The sequence below is a fragment of the Elephantulus edwardii genome, unplaced genomic scaffold, assembly GCF_000299155.1.
Source record: "Elephantulus edwardii isolate Elephantulus edwardi_28Jun2011 unplaced genomic scaffold, EleEdw1.0 scaffold00341, whole genome shotgun sequence".
In the NCBI taxonomy this organism is placed as follows: Eukaryota; Metazoa; Chordata; class Mammalia; order Macroscelidea; family Macroscelididae; genus Elephantulus; species Elephantulus edwardii.
Window position 1 is genome coordinate 1,486,287 of NW_006400091.1, and position 5,451 is coordinate 1,491,737.

Genomic DNA, 5,451 nt, shown 5'->3' on the forward strand with positions numbered 1-5,451 from the left:
GGGTGCAACAATGAATGAATGGAATCCCAAAATCTCTGTAGATGTTCATTGAAGTGAAAAATAAACAACCTAAATTTAAAAAAAAAAAAAGAAAATATATCTGCTTTGTGTTCTAAGTTTTAAAAAAATTGTTAGTTTTCATACACTCATTCATATACATTGTATTTCATTCTTGTACAGGGCGTTTTATGCAATCATTCATATGCACTGTGTTTTATATAACTAATTACTATTTGATCTATGTCTTTTATCCCCTCATCTCTTCAAGTCTTTGTTGTGTCTTTCCTATTCCCTCACCCTATCATTCATCCACTTGCGCTTTCTACTTTTTAATAGGGAGATGTGCTTGAGTAAAAGATATTTGTTGTGCTCTACTTGACAGCAATCAACAACAAAAACAACAACCAACATTGGGAACACCTGTGCTGTGACCAGTTAGCACAGCAGTCGTTATGATTTTGAAGATGGTGGGGAGACAAGAAAGGAAATGCCCTTTCTTTTTCTCTTTATGTTCTTCCTCCTCCCCAAACCAAACCCACTGTTGTAGAATTGAGTCTAACTCATCCATTTGGTTTCTGGGACTATAAACTTTTAAGAGAGAGGACTGACCATCTTCCTCCCAAACAGCAGATAGCAGATTCAAACCACTGACCTTTCAGTTAGCAGCTGGGCATGTCACACATTACGTCACCAGAGCTCAGTTTTGTCTCCCAGCCCTCACAAATTCCAGCTATCAATTATCACAAAGTGCCATATGTTTATGTGAGGGCCATCACCAAGGGCATCCTGAGGTAGGACCCAAATAGAATAACTAGTACCAAACTGGACGTGCACTAGCTTCACCTCAGCCTTTCTATCCAGCATGTGCAATGTTAGGGAGGAACTTGGAATAAAGCAAGAATGTGCACTGTGAGGATGATGAGAAAGTGATGCCACCACTTCCACCTTCCATGCAAGAAGTGAGAGGTGATCAGAGCACTTTCTAAAGAAGGAAGTTGAACTGTTGAACGCTGGGCTCCTAGAGTAGCAGGACAAATTGTGCATAGCTAGAGATAACATCTAGAGATAATTAAAACCCTCAGCCTCGCTGAAGCACTCCCTTCTCATAAAACCAAGGATTGGCGTCCATAAAGCCTTTCTATCAATTCTAGAAGCTCTAGATACAGAGGTGATCTCAAAATTAACCCTGACCGAGGAGATTGGCTCTTCAGAGGAGGTGATTCTTCTCCATAGACATGCAAACTCAGGGAGCAGATTGACTATCTGGCTAAAACCAGTACATATTTTTCTTTTTCAACAAAAAGTCGTAGTATACATAAAAATTAGTGCACACATATAGATAAAAGGCTGTTCCATGTTAGTTTAGCGGCTGTGCCTGGTGGTGAGGGAGGTGAGAGTGGACCTAGCGTGAAGATGTGGTGAGTGAGGGTCAGGGGTGACCTAGGTCCACTCCTCTCCCCACCCACAACTGCTGAGTCGGAGGACGATTTAAAACCATCAACTCTATGAAGAAGTATCTGATACCTCTGCTCTCCGAGGCACGCACTGTATGACTGGAACTCAATTTTTTTTTTTAATGTGGGTTTTTAAAAAGTGCCAGTTTTTAAAATTTTATTTTATACTTGTTTACATACAAAGTTCGTAAAGTTGATGTACATTTGAACTCTTTATCTTCAGAGCCCATCCCTGGTTAGCATCGTGCTCAACGCGCCCTGGGGTCTGACTAAGCTTTTGTAGCGCTAATCCGACCCTCTGCTCCTGGCATCTCTGCAATTAGTAGGCGCAGGTTCTGAAAACGAAACAACCACTCCGGAGACTATCGCTGCCTCCTGGCCAGGAGAGCATCCTTTCTGTGCCTTTGAGGACTGGAGCCCCTATAGTGGGCGCCTTTGAAAAACAGCAGGGTCTGGAGAGCCCAGAAGGGGAGCATGGGAACACAGGGCTGCTTCCACAGAGCTGACTCGCTGGGGACCCTCAGCAGTATTAGTGCGCCCCTGGTGACTAGAGGGAACCAGTGCCTCTCCCCACCCCCGAGCACCTCTTTTGGGCACAGCTGTGGTGACCCCAAGGCCCGCTGCCCCTGCCTGCTTCCCCAGGTGCCACCCCACCCGTGGGTCTGACCTGCAAGCGCCTTGTTCTCGCCGTCTGCTCCTCTCAGTCTAGCTGGTCTCGGGTGCGGCAGGTGAGCGCTCCGCCCCCATGAGCTGCGTCCTGCCCTCCTTGACCGTGACGGCCTGCCGCTCCCCTCCACGCCCTTGAACCTTGCTCTCACCCAGTCTGGGTCCCTGGAACTTCCCAAACAAAGGGCTGCTGAAGCCGGTTCCGCTTCCCGCCTCCTGTGATGCCCAACACTTAGATGATCCCTAATTCTGAAACAAAAGAATGTTTCCGGGACCAAGAAGGCAAATAGGCACCAAATCCTACAACAAAGAAGCTCACAGAATGGAAAACCCTGCACCATACCACTACCTTACAGTCGCTCCGACTCACGACTGCTGTGTGTCAGAACGTGCACCCCGGCTTTCCAGGGCCTGGGATCTTTCAGAATACAACACAGGCCGTCCTTCCAAGGCACTCCTGGATGGATCCCACTCCAGGCCTTTCCCGATTCCAGAAACCTCCTGATTCACTGTCCAGGAAGAAACTCCTCGCTGGGAGCTAGAATCCAACTCTTCTAGTTTAAGCTTGGTGGTTAATTTCATCTATTTATGAATTGGCTCATTTTTTTCATTGGGCAAGTCTGCCCAGTGCTTGGCTCGGTTCTCAGTGCTGGAGGTACAGCTGTGAGTAAGGCAAGGCCAGGCCATGATGGAGGAGCTCCCTTTGTGCTAGGAGAGGAATGAGTTTTTATTGTACTTTGTGGCTTCAGCTTTCTTGTATATAGAGGAAAGGACTGACTTAGCTTAATGGTTTTCAGTAGGATCTGTTGCTTATTGTCCTTTGTAGAACTATATGAGGTGAGGCTCCATCCCAGAGCACACAGTAAAGTCTTATCAATCAATTGGGAGGCAGTTAGGGTGGAAAAACCTTCCAGCTGACTTTCTGGTTGAGTTTGGCAGGAATTAGGGATGACTCATGCAAATGATGTTTGTATTTAAAGACTGGGTTAAAGAAATGCAACAGATATACAGTAGCAGATGGAAGGAGAGATTAAAAAATTCAACTGCTTCTGAAGAAATAGCTTTGCTTTTCTAGAGAGTCAAAAGTAGGCACTTTTGAGACTAAGTATTAAACCTGGGCAAATCTTTCCCTATAAACAGTGATTTGATTCTTCAGTGAAAACAAATAGTGATAGGAGGTACTGGACCAATTAGAAGAGTTATTCAATGATATATTTCAGATGGATAATTTAGGAACTGTTGTTGTTGTGTACTGTTGAGTCAGAACCGACCCATAGCTGATCCTCCAGCAGGTTTTCAAAGGCAATTAATCGCATAGGAGGAGATTGCCCATCCTTCTCCTTTGAGCAGCTGGTGGCCTCGAACTGCATGCCTTTGGGATTACAGTGCAGCTTCTTGCCACTAGGGTAACAACATCAGGCTGGAGACTAAGGTGTGCCTGATCCAGGCTATAGTCTTCACAATTACGTGCTATGCATTGGAGAGTTGGACAATAAATAACTAGGGATTATAGGAAGAGAATTGAGGCCTTTGAGCTGTGATGCTGGAGAAGGGTGTTGAATATACCATGGATTGCTAGGAGAACAAACAGGTTTGTCCCGGAGAGGGTGAAGCCAGAGTGCTCCTTGGAGTCAAGGATTCTGAAGCTTCGTCTGACATACTTTGGGCATGGTACAAGGAGGGACTGGTCCTTGGAGAGGGACATCATGTTTGGGACAGTGGAGGGATGGTGCAGGAGAGGAAGACCCTCGATGAGATAGATCAATTCTGTGATTGGAGTGGTGGAAATGAGTGTGTTTGAGACGGCGAAGTTGGCACAGGATAGAGCTATGTATAGGACTCTTGTACATAGAGTCGCTATGAGTCACAAGTGAGTCTATGGCACATAACAGTAACAACAATGTGGTAAAGCCAGGAGCTGGGAAATCAGGGAGTTAATTTCTCTGCACACTCAGGAGCTTGTGTAACTGGCATTGCTGGCACTCAATTGTTCTTGACAGGTGGAGTTCTGTATGACTAACACCCTAGATTCCTCCTGTGGCAGGTCTTGTTCTTAGTGATGTTTTCTTTCCTTCTGTATCTATGAAATAAACAATATATTAATTACACAATTACTAGTGAGTGTTTCTTAAAATTGTAACCAAGAAAAAGTAGCTACACCTCAAATTATTATGTCTAACTCTTTATATTATGCAGATGGCACAACCTTGCTTACAGAAAGCGAAGATAGCTTGTTGGTACTTACTGAAGATCACAGATTGAAGCCTGAGTATAGATTACATCTCAACCTTAATTGATTGCCCTCCAGTTGGAGTCAACACATAGTGGACTTTACAGCAGGTTTTGGAGGCTGTAAATTGCACGTGAAAAGATTGCTTATCTTTCCACTTTGAAATGGCTGGTGGATTCAAACTGGCAGAGAGTTGTCACCCTTGGGCACAAAACTTGATATAGATAAGGACCAAGTAAACAAAAATGCTCACCTCTGGATGAATAGCCTGCATCATGGCAGAAAACAACACTTATGGTAACAACAGCCAAGAAATTAAAAACCATATTATGCTGGGCAAGTCTGCTGACAGAACTTCTTTAAAATGATAAAAGAGCAAGAAGTCAGTTTAAAGACTAAGTATGCCTGAGCCACACCGTGGTATTTTCTGTTGTTTTCCATGCATATGGAAGTTGGACAGTGAATAATGAAGACCAAAAAATAATCCATTCTTTTGAATTTTGGTATTGGTAAAGTATTGAATATACCATGTTGCTGTTGTCATTGTGTACTGTTGAGTTGGAATCAACCTGTTAGCTGACCCTCTGGTGGGTTTTCAGAGGCAGTCAAATGAGAGGAGATTGCCCATCCTTCTTCCTTGCAGCAGCTGGTGGATTCGAACCAAATGCATTTGGGATTACAGTGAAGATTCTTTTTTTTTTAAAAAAAAATTTAATTTATTTATTTTTCATTTCAATGAACATCTACAGAGATTTTGGAATTCCATTCATTCACTGTTGCACCCTTCTCCCCGCCCCCCCCCCCCTCCCCCCATTTGCTCTTAACACTAGACCATCAGAACTCCCTATTGATTATACCACAGAGTTCCAAAAGAACAAACAAATCCGTCCCAGAGGAAGTTAAACCAGAGTGCTACTCAGAGGCAAGGATGTTGAAATTTTATTTCACATACTTTGGGCATGCCCTCAGTAGGTGCAAGTTCTTAGAAAAAGAGATGATGCTCAGAAGAGTAGAGTGTCAGTCAAAGAGAGGAAGACATTTAACAAGATGGATTGACACAGTGACTAACAATGGGCTTGAACATGTCCACAATTGTGAGGA

General features: G+C 44.0%; 1 pseudogene; it reads left to right on the plus strand.

Annotated features, from left to right (window-relative positions):
* Positions 1-1,737, plus strand: part of LOC102844063 — an 18,615-nt pseudogene extending 16,878 nt beyond the window's left edge.
* The last annotated feature ends 3,714 nt before the right edge of the window (positions 1,738-5,451 follow it).